The 18,483-nt window shown below is 42.3% G+C and overlaps 1 protein-coding gene and 1 long non-coding RNA gene across 2 annotated transcripts in view; both read right to left on the bottom strand.

Moving 5' to 3' along the window:
• The window catches only part of mctp1a (multiple C2 domains, transmembrane 1a), a 606,655-nt gene that overhangs the window by 158,469 nt on the left and 429,703 nt on the right, over positions 1-18,483 (bottom strand). The window lies entirely within an intron of this gene.
• Positions 285-17,910, bottom strand: LOC117510369. The gene is made up of 3 exons (XR_004560699.1): positions 17,889-17,910; positions 13,699-13,701; positions 285-365 (listed from the first exon to the last, which is right to left on the bottom strand). It is a non-coding gene; the product is annotated as an uncharacterized LOC117510369 (long non-coding RNA).

The raw sequence follows: 18,483 nt of genomic DNA, 5'->3' as shown, positions 1-18,483 counted from the left end.
TTGGCATACTGACTGCAGGAATGTCAACCAGAGTTGTTGACTGTGAATGGAATGTTCATTTCTCTACCATAAGCCGTCTCCAGAGACATTTCAGAGAATGTGACAGTACACCCAACCGCAGACTATGTGTAACCACACCAGCCCAGGACCTCCACATCCAGCATGTTCACCTCGAAGATCATCTGAGACCAGTAACCCAGACAGCTGCTGCAACAATCGGTTTTCAGAACCAAAGAATTTCAGCACAAACTGTACGAAGCATCTCAGAGAAGTTCATCTGTATGCTCATTGTCCTCTCAACCTGACTGCAGTGTGTCATCATAACCGACTTGAGTGGGCAAATGTTCACATTCAATGGAGTCTGGCTGCTGCTCAACTCTATGTGAAGAAGATGTGTTGCACTGCATGAGGCAAATGGTGGTCACACCAGATACTGACTGGTTTCTCACAGCCCCCCACCCCACCCTCCCCAGAACCCCCAATAAGGTAAAACTGCACATTTCAGAGTGGCCTTTTATTGTGGCCAGCCTAAGGCACACCTGTGCAATAACCATGCCCGTCTAATCAGCATCTTGATATGCCACACCTGTGAGGTGGGTTGGATTGTCTCAGCAAAGGAGAAGTGCTCAGTAACAGATTTAGACAGATTTGTGAACAATATTTGAGAGAAATAGGTCTTTTGTGTATATCAAAAATGTTTTAGATCTTTGAGTTCAACTCATGAAAAATGGGAGTAAATGGAAAAGTACTGTGTTTGTAATTTTGTTCAGTGTATTTCCTTTTTGAGCAATATTTCTGAAAACAGTATTTTTTTTCAAACGATACAATTTTCAAAGATGAATACAACTCCTTCGCTCTCTCCCTTATTTTCACTCCAGGTCACCACGGCAGATCTGTGATGAACCTGCATGTTGAATTGGCACAAGTTGTACACCAGCTGTAACTCCACATTACACAGAAGAAAGTGTCAGGGGTGAGACTTGAACTAGGAATGTTCTGCACTGAAACCAAACACACTAACCACTTGGCCACCACCCCTGCCAAATAGATCACTATGAGTAAGGTAAAAAACAAACAAACAAAAAAACTTATCCTTTAAATAGAGACAATAGAGAATTTTAACATCATAACATGTTATGCAGACTGTTCTTTTTTCTACAAGGTGGGAGCAACATGCAAAAGGGCCTTTTACAAATTGAAAAATGTGGGTTGAAAACATGAAACCCTACAGTGTCATTGATCAAAACCAAATAAATAAATGCAGAGGATAACACAGAAGTCAAAAGATGTATTTACAGTGAACTTCTAAAAACAAAACAACATACAAAATATTACAACTGTAAAATGAACACAAACAGGAGAATAAATAAGAAATAAACGTTAAAAATACAAGAATACATTTGTTTATGACAACACCATATTGGAATCAATAAAATATTAAACTCTCTTTATAAATGTTGACATTGATATATTACAATCCCTGAGTTCCACAGGTATACTGTAACCCCAGTAATTTCAAAAGATATTTTTTATTTATTTTTGTTTTTTGCATGAGTACCATGATGTGAAAGCTGCCTACTGGTGTGGTTCATCTTAAAAAAGAAGTAGTGAAAATTTCAAAAACAATTTAATTAGATACACAGACATTTTCAGGCAGAATTTTCAGAATGTGGAAAGCATAGATCCCCAAGCCAATTGTTTAACATAGACATTATTACCTCCGCCAAGGAGGTTATGTTTTTGGTCGCGTCCGTTTGTTTGTTGGTTGGTTGGTTGCTTAGTTGGTTTGTTAGCAGGATTACTCAAAAATCCTGAATGGATTTCAATGAAATTTTTACCAGGGGTGTAACTTGAGCTAACTTAGAAGTCATTAAATTTTGGTAATGATCCGGAACACGATCCGGATCCAGTAAATTTTTTAAGGATTCTTTATCATTGCAGGATAGGGCCAATTTCAACATTTTTGCATTTAACATCATGAAGACGAGTCACAAAGGCTGAACAAAGGGAGGTGATGGTCTAGTGGTTAAGGTGTTGGGCTTGAGTCCAGAAGATCATGGGTTCAAATCCGCACCTGACTGGAAAATCACTAAGGGCCCTTGGGCAAGGCCTTTAATCCCCTATTGCTCCCGGTGTGTAGTGAGCGCCTTGTATGGCAGCACCCTGACATTGGGGTGAATGTGAGGCATAATTGTAAAGCGCTTTGAGCGTCTGATGCAGATGGAGAAGCCCTATATAAATGCAGTCCATTTAACAAAAATTAAGTTACGACACAACAATAATTACCTCCGCCAAGGAGGTTATGTTTTCTGCTTATGTTTCTGCTTATGTTTTTGGTCGTGTCCATTTGTTTGTTGGTTGGTTGGTTTGTTAGCAGGATTACTCAAAACATCCTCAATGGATTTCAATGAAATTTTTACCAGGGGTGTATCATGGCCTAACTTAGAAGTCCTTAAATTTTGGTAATAAGTTACGACACAACAATAATTCAGCATTTGTTTCTCCTCATTGAATAAACTTATTAGAAAATAAAAAAAAACTTGTGTAGTTCATGCAGTTTCTCTTTATAAATACATTTGCTGAAGCTTTAAGGGTTTAACCACTGAATCTGAAACATGATGGTAGATGCATGAAACGACGTGGAATAAGTCTCTTTGCCAAAGGTTATTCCATATGACTTCAGTGACCCTATGGCCTTGGTGGAGGTTTGCGCTCTCCGAGTGCTTCTAGTTTTACAATTTAAATTTATTTCTTTGTTCTATTTCTGTGTAAAGAAATCCGACAGGACCACACCGTGATTTTGAACCATACTGTGACCTTGAAAATGTGATGTTTAACCGAACTGTGAAGGACGTGCACCATTACACCTCTGTACAATGAACACATCATGAACTGACTCAAAAATGAGATAAAGTTTCAACCAGCAAGAATGAGGGCCGTAACAAAAAGGCAGAACTGTGAAGTTTGCCACCTAGGCCATCAGACGTGAACGTCCACAAAATAACGAGCTCATACTTTTGTCCACAGCAATATGCTCAGGTATAAACATGCGCACAGAAAACAGGCCAAAGCGAGTAGCATGTCGGCCTGTCTTAAAAGCAGAGTGGAATTGCACTTCACTTTAATTTATTTCTCTCTCTGGAAATAACCCCTTCCATCCCCACAGGAGTAATTATAATTTAAAATTCAGAGTCAAGGCCAGGCTGCAGACTTAATTCATTATTACCAATTCCGTCAGACTCTGCCTGTTTCCAGCGATATCATTGTCCAAAAGCTCTCTAAAGGAGATGAGAGGAGAGAGAAAGAGAGGGAGAAAACTGTGTGAAAGAGGGAGAAAGAGAAACACAACAGAGGACAGACAGTGAACGAGAGAGAGGGGAGGGCAATTTTAAGGCACGATTTCTCTGAAGATACAGCTGCTTGTTGTGATTATTGGGGAGCAGCCAAGGAGCGAGACAGAGGGGCAGAGTGAGCAAAAGGAGTCAGAGAGGGAGCACAAGAGACGTGATGGACAAAGACATCGGGCTAAAGTAATAGCTGAGTAGTTAGCATGTTCAGCAGCAGAGCACGCCAGGATGCAGACTGTCCAGCTGTGGTTTTCATGTTCTTCTCCACAGAAAAGACACAGAGGATGAACCAAGGAAATGAGACTAATTGATGGCTTTACTGAAGTACAGAAAATTATGGCTGCAGGAGGTACAGAAAAAGTTGAGGAAAACTAAAAATTTAAGGCAAGCAGCTGCACAGACATTTTGAGTTGATTCATATGTTCAAAAGGGTCATATTGAACTTGTTCCCTGCAATTACCAAATAATTAATGCAGTCAATGAGTGGATCTGCACAATTTCTGTTAGTAATTCTGCAAAAACTACTATATATTCAGCTGTGAAATTTTAGACACGATATACACAGGTGAGAACCAGACCATCTCCTATTCTGGGCCGTAATGGCATCTTTTAACACGTACAATGATAATAACATTGATAACGACAGACAGAACTGCTTCTGATGGCCACTAAAGCCATTGTTTGTTTTTTTGGACACTTGCACGAATTTGATCCCCGTGGTGGCACGCAATCTTGTGTGCCAATGAGTAAACATCATAAACTGTGCATAAACTGCATGAGGCAGTCAGTGCGCAAAGAAAATTTTGAAATGTTCAAAATTTGTGGCATGCATAAATTTCGTGCCACTTGCGTGAACTAGTTGTGAGTATTGCGCAACCTATTCACAAACACTGTGGTCAATGTGTATCATTATGCACAGGGCCTCGCACAGTTTACATCAAAGTTTACGCACAGTTTATGACAAGTTTACTCACTGCATCCAAGATTGCGTGCCAGTGCGGGGATCAAATTTGTGCAAGTGTCAAGGTGGCTTTACAAAGGGGTTAGAGAGGTGCAGCCAGTCTTCGCTGTGTAAGCCTGATCCCATCAGGTCTCAGAAGCTGAGCAATGTGGGGCCTGGTTAGTACTTGGATGGGAGACCTCTGTGGAACACCAGGGACTGTGTGTGTGCTTCTCCAGGTAAAACCGGAGTTGAATCAGGAAGGGCATCTAGCATAAACCTGTGCCAAATTCCAATGCAGATCTGGCTGTATCTGCTATGGTGACCTCGAACAAAAATGGGAGCAGCTGAAGGGACAACAACAATGGGGTTACAAAGTAAGTAAGTAAAGTTTATTTGTATAACACCTTTCAAGATAAAATCACAAAGTGCTTTACAGTGAAAAAATAAAATAGAAACAGAAATTAAAACCAGCAGCAACACAAAACTAGTTGAAAGGAAGCCTGTACAAGTGAGTCTTCAGCTTCTCTTTAAAAGTTCCAACAGAGTCCATAGAATGTAGGTGTAGTGGCAGTGCATTGCACAGTTTGGGAGCCACAACCTCAAATGCACAGTTTATGGGCTTCAGCCTTGACCTTGGTACAAACAACAGGTTCTGGTCTGAGGACATCAGAGACCTGCTTGTTACATATGGGTGCAAGAATTCACTGATGTAGCGTGCCATTTGACCATGCAGAGCTCTAAAAGTGATCACCAATATTTTAAATTGCAGTCTGAACCGAATGCGGAGCCAATGCAAAGAGGACAGAATGGGTGTTACATAAGACTTTTTAGATGACTTTGTAAGAAGCCTCGCAGCAGCATTATAGACTGTTTGTAAGCGAGCCAGAGAAGATTTACTGGGGCTAGGAACAGCAAATTACAATACTGAAGATGTGATGAAATAAAAGCATGGATGATCATTTCCAGCTTAGCTTGACACACAATGTTTCTTAGCCGGGCAATGCTCTGTAAAGGGAAGATGCATGATTGCACGAGATCGGCATAATTGAGAGCCTGGTTAAATGTAATACCCAGATTTCTGACTGCTACGTGAACAGAAGAGGACAGAGAACCAAGGTTCTTAATTACTGAGGGAACAAACTTCTCAGGGGCACAAACAAGAACAGTTTTTTTTCTGTATTAAGTGACAGACAGTTAGCAGCCATCTAGTTTTTATGTCATTCACATAGTTATGAAGGACAGATACCTTAGTAACATTTTGTGGAGTAAAGGAGGTGTACAGCTGTATGTCATCTGCATAACAATGATATCAAAAGAACTCACGATGTGTCCAAGTGAGAGCAAATACAATGCCAATAAAATAGGTCCCAGAACAGAACCTTGGGGCACACCACGGGACAGCTGCAACAACTGCGAAACTCCTGTTAGAGAGATAGGACAAAAACCAATCTAGGGCTGACCCAGAGATGCCCAGTCATGTCCTCAGTCTCTCAATTAAAACACTATGATCAACTGCAAAAATCAATCAAGATCCAAAAGTACAAGTATTGAATATTAACCTGCATCTCTGCGCATTAAAATATCATTTGAAACACTAAAAGCTATTTCAGTAGAGTGCAAGTGATGGAACCCAGATTGAAATTTGTCAAGAATTTTGTGCTTAGCGAAATGTCATTAAGCCGTTTGGCCACCACTTCTTCTCTCCTTTTTTTTTTTTTTTTTTTTTAAGATAAAAGACAATTTTGAAATGGGTCTAAAATTCTGAGGAAGAGAAGGGTCAGCATTAGGCTGTTTTAAAAGAGGGCGAATAACAGTCTGTTTAAAATACTGAGGGATACAGGCAGAAATCAGTGACCTGTTGATTACTGATAAAATACATGGGCCAATGGTGAGGATAATTTTTTTTTTGAATAATGAGGTGGTGATGACATCAAGTGGGCAGGAGGAAGGTTTCATTCTCTCAACCAGACTGTTGAGCTCTTTTAGTGATATTGATGTGAAACTGTCCAGTACTGATGACATGGGACAGGAGAAGGAAGAGAGGGGTTGATGTTTGCCCTGATATCATGGATATCACTGATAAAAAGGACAAAAAGTTCTCACAGTCTTCATTAGACTGGAGGACAGCAGCAGGAGATGCAGGTGTAACAATGTCTCTGATTATGTCAAATAAAATATTTGGATTCTGTCAACTCTTAAAAATTATTTTAGAAAAATAAGCAGCTGTCCTCTCACCATATTGATAAAAGAAAATAAAACCTTGTTTAAATGAAGCAGGTGGACCTGGATCTTTGCACACTGTAAAATCACCGGTCCTACTCTGAGTAGGACCATATGTACACTGGCAGTGTTAATTTAACACTACCAGTGTTAGTTTTACACTGGTGATTTTAGTGTGCAGATTTCCATAAATGCTCCACTTTGACAAGTTCTCTTAAAACTGGGAATATTGTTATTCATCCAGTGGGGGGAGTCAAAGGGCGTGTCTGGTTTTAAAAGAAGCCACTCTTTCTATAACAGACAGGCAATGATGATTAAAAGAATTAACTAAAATATTTACATCATCTGAAATAAAAATCTCATTGAGACTAAAAGCAGCAGAAAATGGATCTGCAGAAAGATGATTAAAAATGCGAGAGCAGGTCACATGAGGATCAGACAGATGATCCAAATTAAGAGACAAATTAAAAAGAATACAAACATGGTCATAAGAATAAATAGAGTCAATATTCTGGCCAAGAGTAAAAACAAGATCTAAAACATGTCCTTTATTATGTGTGGGGCCAGACACATGTTGGATCAGATTCAAATATTCCATCAGACTGATGAATTTATCAGCAGATTCATCTGAAGCATCAACAATGTGGAAATTAAAATCAACAATTAAAAGTCTCGACAGCTTCAGAGTGGCAGACAAAAAGTCACTAAACTCCTTCCAGAAGGAGGTGCATGGAGCAGGTGGACGGTATTTTAAAAAGGATTGATTCTTCTAACTTTTAAGACCTGAGATTCAAATGATGAGAAAGTCTCTGTGCTCACCCATCGACACAAGAAGCTGCTCTTGAAAAATGCAGCAAGTCCTCCACCACGTCTAGAGGAGCGCGGTGAACTGAAGAATCTGTCATTTTTGGTACAGAGCTCAATAAGGGGGACGTGTTCCATTTCCCTCTGTCAAGTTTCAGTCAAAAGCAAAGAGTCCAGGTCCTTGGACAGCATATAATCGTACAGGACACTAGTCTTATGTGTAATGAAGCGCATATTTATCAGCACCATCCTACAAGGAGTTGGAGATACATGGGTTCTCTGCAGAGAACCGCCGCGGCAAAGTGCACAGGACCCGCGGAGACAATCAACTGCGCCCGTAGGTTTTGCACGCCAAGGCGTGGGTGGGGGGTGGGGCATCACAGTCAGGAAACAACTGATGGAGACAGCAGGTTGATCAAAAGGGAATGGTGATGTTTTCCCACAACTCCACATTTCCAGAGCAGCTTCAGCCTCACCTGGACTTGAGGTGCACTTGAGTCAAGTCCTGAATGTGAGGCATTATTGTAAAACGCTTTAAGGGACTGTGTCAGATGGGAAAGTTCAGTGCAAATGCAGTACATTTAACGGACAACCAGACTCTAGCACTGAAAACAAAAGGCTGACTTATCCTGACTTAACATATGTCTATCGGAACAAGCCTTGACATGTCCCACTGTCCCATAATTCCTATTTAGAGGGTATCACCACTGATCAGATTCATCGCACTAAGGCAGACAACAGGTCCATCCCTACCTCTCGAAAGTAACCATCAATTTGCTGCAGCCAAACATGGGTGTCTCCTTGGCTAGGGTCCTCAACCCAGCAGCTGGAAAAAGGATCTTAGTGCTGAATCATGCCTAGAGAAATGTGACACATGCCCAAAAGGTTTTAGCTGATGACCACTCACTATGCAAATAGTGCTCCAAGTGGTACTCCTGAATCTGACTAAAGTCATCGACTTATGTCAATGACAGAGTTGGAAAACCCCAGTTTCAGAAAGTAAAAACAATCTACCATGTATTGCTTCTACCTATACACTTAAAACAGGTGATTTCCCAAAACAGCTAATCTGCCTGCCTGAAGAGTTGAACTACCATACTCGCATGTCCCAATGCCCTGGGTGTTCCATACTAAATTCTGCCTGAAGAGGGGGTGTGCTGATGCATGAGGACGGCTAATATTATGATCGTCAGAACACCCATTTCAATAAAATGTCTGATTTCATCACAAATAAAAAAATAATTCACAAATAACTCACCCATTTGTGCCTGTTGCTGTTGTGTCCTTTTCTCATTCTTAGATGCCCAGCTTGTCAGTTGATGTCTGGCGAGTCAATGGAAATTTGTGTGCATGCTCAATCATCAGACAGAGAACTTTCAAGGTGGTTAGGGCCACAAAATTATTTTAGGGTGGACATTAAATCACCTTTAATAAAAAGATTATTTAATTTAGGATGGGCGTTTAACCAACTTTCATTAAAAAAGGGGTGGGCTGATGCTTGAGGAGGGGTGTTTCAGCACCCAGACACAGTAATTAGAATCAACTGGTTTAGTGCGGGGATGGAACAAACATGTGGTAGGACTTTTACTTTCTGAAGCAAGTGATTTCCACTGTTGGTCACTGGTTTGTGTCCAAGTTTCATGACTACACAGTAAGACAGGAAGCACAAAGACAGTAAAGCCATTGACTTCCTACAACAATATCAACACAGGCAAACATCTCTGTCCAGCCCCTTCATGACTTCATAAGCTCTTCTCATACGTCTCTCAATATCAGAGGCTGAGGACCCAGAGATGAATGTCACTGCTGAGATTACAAGTTCAACATTTTTGGTGCATACACTTCTGATGGCTGAATCTGGGAAAATGTTGAAAGCCTGGATCTTAGTCTGTTGACTAGGACAATCACAAGCCCAGACATTGGTTCCTCACATGTCAAGTGCTGCACTCAGGTTATTTATTGATTCTGCAAAGATTACTGCATCATCTCTGTAACAAAAACTGAGAACTGTGGGGAGGTGGGCCTGAGACCAGAGGATCCTTGGTTCAAACCCCAGTCTGACCAGAAAATCACCAAGTGCCCTTGGACAAGATCCTTAATCCCCAGTTGCTCCTGGTGGGAAGTTGTGCTCATTGCATGGCAGGACCCTGGCATCGGTGTTTGAGTGTTTGTCAGTGTGTGAATGTGAGGCAGTTTGAGCTTCTGATTCAGAGGGAAAAGCACTATATAAATGCAGCCCTTTTACCATTTGTGGAGTATGCAGATCAGTAAACCTTTCCTCACCAACAAAGGCCTCTAAGTCACTGGTTTTCACAACCTGACATAAAAACCCAGTCCATGCAGGCATTGAACAGCATGACAGGCAGAACACATCCCTGAGGGACACCAGTACTGACTATACAGCACTCACAGTATCTGTGTATAGGCTGGCTATGATGTCCAGCAGCTACTTGGATCCCACAAATGTCTGAGGCTGTCCCAGAGAGCAGCCTGGTCAACTGAATCAAATGCTTTGTGAAAATCAACAAAGGCTGCAAAGAAGTACTGCAGATTTACACTCATATATAAAAGAATAACAGCAAATTCTTATGTTAAAAGATGCCAACATGGGCCAAAACTGAAGGCTTGCTGGGCCTCTCCTGCATCTATCTGAATTCAAGATTTCAAAGCTAAATATGCTACAGTTTTTACCAACTGAACTTTTATGGGAGTACAGTATGGTGGATAAGGCTGCTACTCATTTACAGTTGAGTGGACTAGGACAATGCACATGAAATGGTTTGCCAATTTAATTTTCAACCAACATATTATTTCAAGCACACAGACTTCAGATTGTGACTTAAGCCCCTGTCACACATAGCAAAAAATGTCCAGGAACCAGCCCGACATAGCAAATAATGCCATAATCGGACGCAGTCGTGAGAAAAAGAAGTGTGGTCAGTAGTGTCAGAAGGCATCCAGATTACCTCGTCCACACCTGCACAATGGCATCCAAAGCGTATGTAGACAACAGGTAGGTGAAATAGACTGCTGTCAGATGGCCATAAAAGGCGCTGACGACTGCCCGATGTCCAAACGTCTGGATGGCAAACACGGGATGGAGTGGGAGGGAGCGCAGAGTCCTCCCTTTGCACAGTCCCTGCTGGTACAAGACAATGCAGTACAACCAATGTATGGACCAGACTCATGCCATATGTGTCAAAGCCGGCATGATGCGGCCACTCGCTCAGTCATGCAATCACATCCGCGCTCATCCTCCACTTCCCAGCACTACTGATCTCACGTGCGTGTGTGCTGGACTGATGACATGATCGCTGGGTGTGTGTGTGTGTGTTCATAATGGCTGAATGAGCAGCTATGTGTGCGCAAGTGTGCGTGCGTATGGCTCAGGTGCACACCGTTGCCATCTACTGGACAATGCTGGCAGTGGGCCATGCTGTCCCATGGGTCAGACGCAGCCTTTCCAGGGAACTTTAATTTATTTAGTTTTTGTGTTTTCAGCAGCACAACACAACTCTGGACACCGCGATGGTTGGATTATCACATGGGATTTATTTTTGCATGGTTGATTACAGCACACAGCAGCCAGGTGAGAGGATTTTAACCACAGGCTGCTGTCCTGGCTCCACGTCCACAATGCACTGTGAAACACTCCTGGGCCACTGTTGGAGGTGAGATTCATGTTTATTCATGCTGCCATGGCCTGGCACAAGAGTTCCATGTCATATCTCCTACAGAGTTAGAAGGTGATCCTATAATACAGTGGTGAGATCCGTTCAGCTCTGAGCCTGAGGTGTGAAATGACGCGTTACTGCGCATGAGACCACGGAGTGGCACAGCTGCCTGTGCTATATACAGATATGAGGGAGACAATAGTTCATATTATTTACATCGGGCATGGGAAGATATGGATAAATATCTGTACTGTAAGGTCTATTGCAGATATAACAGCTTGTTCAGATTTGTGGCGGCATGCGCACTAGCCGCTGTTCACATTCACTGTACATGATAATAATTCATAGTTATTATCATGATGAAGCGTGCCACATACATTTCAACAGTTCCTTTGCGCTCCACAGGTGAAGACATTGGTGGTGGACATTATTATGCGTGTCATGTGCAGGTCATACCGGCAGGCTTTGCCATGCCAGATCCATCTTGAGGTTCCCTCGTGCGCACTCAAATCATTTTGCATCCTGTTTTGCCGCCATCAAAACATAAATTGCGGTCAGATGGTGCTCAGATTACATATGAACCGCCATTGGATAGGTGTCCCATTTCGACCGTGCCCGGAGGGTTTTGAACATGCGCAACACACTCGGGGTCGCCGGCCGATTGGGACCAATTGTGTGGACTCTCGCAGATGGCTATCAGAACGTTTTCGAACTGCAACTGGAAACTTTTCGGATGTGGGCCGAATCATCATTCTGACGCCATTTGGCCTCGTGGCTATGTGTGACAGGATATTAATCTGACACAATCTGATCAAAAGTAATATATTACTTTGAGGAAACATAATGATTGATCTTAAATTTTCTCAACTTTTTCTTTCAATGGTATATTTTCCACTTTCCACCCCATCATTCACTCTGCAATTTAGTCTGCATGGCAACAAACCTGCTTCCTCCACAGACCTTTAGGTTTGAAGCCCTCATCCGAGAGAAAGTCTGTAACAGATCAAGAAATCAGACAGTTGAGAATGAGAGAGAAAGGATAAAGTACACCTACTTGACCCCCACTCCCCTTGTCTACATCTGGTGTGGCAGGGCGCACTAACTATAGAGCAGGTAGAATGACAGGAATAACCTGGAGATGAAGACATAAGGCAGTACAAGACAGAAGAGGAGGACAGGAGGAAAATAAAAGGACAAGAGTTGGCTTTCATAAGACAAGTCCTTCCCTGTGTCTATGACTGACATCGTGTCACTGTAACGTCTTCTTCCTCTCTCTGTCACACAGTGCAGACACATGAAAGCAGGCATGCCCATGAAGCACTGTGGGCTTACAACTCACTGTCATTTTTGCATCGTGTCACCTTTCATCAGCATTCCAAACGGAATCACACACACACACACACACACTATTTAATCAAAAAACTGAAATGCCCAGACACAAAGCAAATACCAAGAACTTCTTTGTTGCAGTAGCAAATGGTGGTAGCGATCTGTTAGCTGGTTGCATCACGAAAATACCATAAAAACTGCATTTCGGAAGATGAAACTTGAAACAAACAAAACAAATCAATGTAGTATGCAATCAGTGGAAAGAAAGTTCTTGATAGTGCAAATACATTCTCTTCATCTTAGCTCATTTTCCAGGTAGCGACCAGCTAGCCATGTTAAGTTACTGCAATAGCTCACTATATTACGTTGGTTAGATAGAGTAGTATGTAGCTAAAATATTGTAGCATAAAAAAAACAAGCCTTATAAAGTTATTTGTGAGCAATGATGTAATCTGTTAATGTGTTCACTGGCTACCATCACACTGCTAGCAAATTGTTTGTCTTTTGGCTCGTCCGATTGATTCAGGGTCAGCACACCAGATCCAGCACAGGTCCATATTATAGGTTGGGACAGGTTTTATGCCTGATTCCCTTTCGGGTGCAACTCCAGTTTTACCTGGGAAACAAACAAATCCTTTAGTCTTGCTAAGACGCCTCCCATCAAAGTACTAACCAGTACCTACTGCTTAGCATGTGTGATCTGACTGGATCAAGCAAAATGACAGCTTTCTGCTAGCCAATAAGCATCCATACATACATTTTCTACACACACTTACTACAATTAAGGGTCACAGGAGCACTGGAGCACATCCCGTCATAAGGCATGAGGCGGGGTACACCCTGGACAGGATGCCAGTCCGTCACAGGACCACATATAAACAAACAAACACATTCACACCCGCACGCACGGTCAATTTAAAAATAAAAAAAGCAGAAAATAATTTTCACACACATTTATTCAAAACACACACCAAACTATAATAAACAACTATTTTGACACTTTATAAAGGTAGTTTGGGATCTTGTACAAAGAGAATTTACAAAAAAATGTTCTAACAATAAACACAAATGCACATTTTGAACAATATATAAAAAATGGTCCATGCATTTTGTTTGTCTTTATGCCACATCTCAAAGCAATTTCGGTCTGCTGTTACACAAAGGCTTACAACACAAACTTTTTAATTCTATGGAGTTGACTCCCTCTTGGATTGCTTGCAGTGACACTCTTTGGTCCACCACCTGAGGTTGTATGAGACCCTCTTATGCTGATCACTTCACTCATATGCGCAACGCTGCACTTTTATGCATGGAGCCAGCAGCCAGAGGGCTATTCACACAGCATTTACATCCCAAAGAATAAGATATCGCTGCTCCTAACAATCTTTGGGATACCACGTGAGACTGCTCTGCCCTACGACTGGATATTGGAAAACCATGTGATGGTGAACCAATTCCAATTGGACACTCGCATTGCACAAGTCATCACACAGCTTCTATGAGGAGTACAAACATGGTGGATGGCTGGCTCCAAAGTCCGCAGAGTTAACTTTTCAGCAAAAAAAGGTAGGTTTCTATCTCATATCATTAAAACGTTATTTATACTTTAGTAAAACGTGTACTCAGCCATCGTATTTGATGGTGTCAGCCCCAGAGGGTTAACACAGAGAAGGCCAAGGTCTGGTCAAATGACCAATCTACCTCTAAAGTCCACGGATAGTCAAATGACCCCAAGATCCCCTGTGGAGAGCTACTTCTGTTATGTAAACAAGGAAGTCTCAGAACACCTCAGGGGAGGGGCTGACTTGGCTAGCCACATTCTTGTGTTTGCATATTTGCTGTCTGTGTGCCTGCTTAGCTGAAAGGGCTGCTGATTTGTGCTTAGGTGGATAAATAACTTTACCCTGCGGGAGAGATGAAATTTTGTTTTCTGAATTGTATTGAAATGTACCAAAAAACACACCAAAAGAAAACTTTGTTTTCTGGATTTTATTGAAATGTACCAAAATGTACCAAAAAACACACCAGAAAACCAAAATATATACAATAGGTACAGGTTACAGTCACTCACAATGACTAACAGTCCCCACACTGTTATTATGTCATTATGTCCACATGATGACAGCAAGCAGACACACATGCGTCACAGTGGGCAGTTGTTAGTCCATGTCTATCCAAACACAGTACATGTTGTCCAGCTGGGACATCCAGAACGACAGATCTTTCAGCCGCTGTGGTGCATAAATAGTTGTAGCAATAGGTGTACTAGGCAGCTGTAATTTTACACGTTTTGCACACAACTCCTGCTTCATACGCAGCCCTTTCAGCTAAGCAGGCAAGTGACTCCAAGATCCCCTGTGGAGAGCTACTTCTGTTATGTAAACAAGGAAGTCTCAGAACACACAGACAGCAAATATGCAAACACAAGAATGTGGCTAGCCAAGTCAGCTAGCCAGGGTCATTTGACTCTCCATGGGCTTTATGCAAACACAGGAATGTGGCTAGCCAAGTCAGCTAGCCAGGGTCATTTGACACTCCTTGGGCTTTACAGGTAGAAGAGAAAAGCTTGGACCTCCAAGTGTTAAAGAGTGGAGGAAGGTAAACACAGGTGGACTACATTCTTTTTAGGCGATGCATCCTAAAAGAATTTGGAGATTGTAATGTGGTGGCATGGGTGATCACAGCAAGGTAGCACTGGATGGTGATTTGTCAGATGACTTGAGAGGTGACGAAGAGGAAGAGAGTGGGAGCTGGAAAAAGGATTTGATGGTTAAAGGTGAAGGAGGAAGACTGTTGTGTGAAATTCGGGAAGAGGTGAGACTGACAATGGATATAGGTGAAGTGATTTTGGGGTGAGGTGAAATAAATATTTGTTCCATTGAAAGAATGTAAAAACATTCATTATTTGTTTTATATAATGGCTAAAATAGATCCTTGTCATTTTATATTTTATTAACTTATAAACAACAGAAAAGGGACTTACATTTTGGTGTTCCACTGTAATGTATAGTCCAGTGATGCTGTGCACTGACTTCGGACTTCCAAAAAAAAAAAAAAAGACTTTGTGTAGTTCCTCAGTCCAGCCAAAAATCACATCAGCGTTTTATGTGAACAGGTCTACATTCATCCAGATAGTTTACAGCGGAGTGGATTTTTTGTGTGTGTGTGTGTGTGTGTATATATATATATATATATATATATATATATATATATATATACACACATATACAGTGAGGAAAATAAGTATTTGAACACCCTGCGATTTTGCAAGTTCTCCCACTTAGAAATCATGGAGGAGTCTCAAATTTTCATCTTAGGTGCATGTCCACTGTGAGAGACATAATCTAAAAAGAAAAATCCGGAAATCACAATGTATGATTTTTTAATAATTTATTTGTATGTTACTGCTGCAAATAAGTATTTGAACACCTGCCAATCAGCAAGAATTATGGCTCACACAGACCTGTTAATGTTTCTTTAAGAAGCCCTCTTATTCTGCATGCTTTACCTGTATTAATTGCACCTGTTTGAACTTGTTACCTGTATAAAAGGCACCTGTTCACACACTCAATCAATCACACTCCAACCTGTCCACCATAGCCAAGACCAAAGAGCTGTCTAAGGACACCAGGGACAAAACTGTAGACCTGCACAAGGCTGGGATGGACTACAGGACAACAGGCAAGCAGCTTGGTAGAAGACAACAACTGTTATGATTATTTATTAGAAAGTGGAAGAAACACAAGATGACTGTCAATCTCCCTCGGTCTGGGATTCCATGCAAGATCTCACTTCGTGGGGTAAGGATGATTCTGAAAAAGCTCAGAACTACACAGGAGGACCTGGTCAATGACCTGAAGAGAGCTGGGACCACAGTCACAAAGATTACATTAGTAACACATGATGCTGTCATGGTTTAAAATCCTGCAGGGCAGCAAGGTCCCCCTGCTCAAGCCAACACATGTCCAGGCCCGTTTGAAGTTCAACAGTGACCATCTGGATGATCCAGAGGAGGCCTGGGAGAAGGTCATGTGGTCAGATGAGACCAGAATAGAGCTTTTTGGAATCAACTCCACTTACCATGTTTAGAGGATGAGAACAACTCCAAGAAAACCATCCCAACCGTGAAGCATGGGGGTGGAAACATCATACTCTGGGGGTGCTCTTCTGCAAAGGGGACAGGACGACTGCACCATGTTGAACGGAGGATGGATGGGGTCATGTATTGCAAGATTTTGGCAAACAACCTCCTTCCCTCAGTAAGATCATTGAAGATGGGTCATGGCTGGGTCTTCCAGCATGACAATGACCTCAAACACACAGCCAGGGCAACCAAGGAGGGGCTCCGTAACAAGCATTTTAAGGTCCTGGAGTGGCCTGGCCAGTCTCCAGACCTGAACTCAATAGAAAATCTTTGGAGGGAGCTGAAACTCCAAATCTGAAAGATCTAGAGAAGATCTGTATGGAGGAGTGGACCAAAATCCCTGCTGCAGTGTGTGCAAACCTGGTGAAAAACTACAGGAAACGTTTGCCCTCTGTAATTGCAAACAAAGGCTACTGTACCAAATATTAACACTGATTTTCACAGGTGTTCAAATACTTATTTGCAGCAGTAACATACAAATAAATTATTAAAAAAATCATTCATTGTGATTTCCGGACTTTTTTTTAGATTATGTCTCTCACAGTGGACATGCACCTAAGATGAAAATTTCAGACCCCTCCATGATTTCTAAGTGGGAGATCTTGAAAAATCGCAGGGTGTTCAAATACTTGTTCTATTCACTGTATATATACGAGGGCTGTCAATAAAGTATAGGTCCTTTTTATTTTTTTCAAAAACTATATGGATTTCATTCATATGTTTTTACGTCAGACATGCTTGAACCCTCGTGCGCATGCGTGAGTTTTTCCACGCCTGTCGGTGACGTCATTCGCCTGTGAGCACTCCTTGTGGGAGGAGTCGTCCAGCCCCTCATCGGAATTCCTTTGTCTGAAAAGTTGCTGAGAGACTGGCACTTTGTTTGATCAAACTTTTTTCTAAACCTGTGAGAGACATCGAAGTGGACACGGTTCGAAAAATTAAGCTGGTTTTCAGTGAAAATTTTAACGGCTGATGAGAGATTTTGAGGTGATACTGTCGCTTTAAGGACTTCCCACGGTGCGAGACGTCGATCCAGGATGTCGTGAGAGAACAGAGAAGTTTCAGAAGAAGTTGGTTTCAGCATTTTATCCGGATATTCCACTGTTAAAGGAGATTTTTTTAATGAAAGACGTGCGGACGGGTCCGCGCGTTGGGACGCAGCCGACGCGGTGCGGCGGCACAGGAAAAACACCTCCGTGTTGATAACCATTTGTAAAATCCAGGCGGCTTTTGATGGCTTTCAGTGGAGTGAGTATATGAGAAATTGTTTAACAGCTGGACATGTTCCAACTTGTCCTTAAGGCTTCCAACAGAGATGTTTTTCCTGTGGCGGAGCGTCGCGGCGGCTGCGAGCCGACGCTGCAATCCGTCTGCACGTCTTTCATTAAGTGAGTGGGCAAATGCTCACATTCGCTGGCGTTTGGCACGTTGGAGAGGTGTTCTCTTCACGGATGAATCCCGGTTCACACTGTTCAGGGCAGATGGCAGACAGCGTATGTGGCGTCGTGTGGGTGAGCAGTTTTCTGATGTCAATGTTGTGGATCGAGTAGCCCATGGTGGCGGTGGGGTTATGGTATGGGCAGGCGTCTGTTATGGACGAAGAACACAGGTGCATTTTATTGATGGCATTTTGAATGCACAGAGATACCGTGACGAGATCCTGAGGCCCATTGTTGTGCCATACTTCCAAGAACATCACCTCATGTTGCAGCAGGATAATGCACGGCCCCATGTTGATCTGTACACAATTCTTGGAAGCTGAAAATATCCCAGTTCTTGCATGGCCGGCATACTCACTGGACATGTCATCCATTGAGCATGTTTGGGATGCTCTGGACCGGCGTATACGACAGCGTGTACCAGTTCCTGCCAATATCCAGCAACTTCGCACAGCCATTGAAGAGGAGTGGACCAACATTCCACAGGCCACAATTGACAACCTGATCAACTCTATGAGAAGGAGATGTGTTGCACTGCATGAGGCAAATGGTGGTCACACCAGATACTGACTGGTATTCCCCC

This window comes from Thalassophryne amazonica, chromosome 5 (assembly GCF_902500255.1).
Source record: "Thalassophryne amazonica chromosome 5, fThaAma1.1, whole genome shotgun sequence".
In the NCBI taxonomy this organism is placed as follows: Eukaryota; Metazoa; Chordata; class Actinopteri; order Batrachoidiformes; family Batrachoididae; genus Thalassophryne; species Thalassophryne amazonica.
Note: the sequence above shows the minus strand (reverse complement) of the source record. Positions and strands in the feature narration are given on the sequence as shown.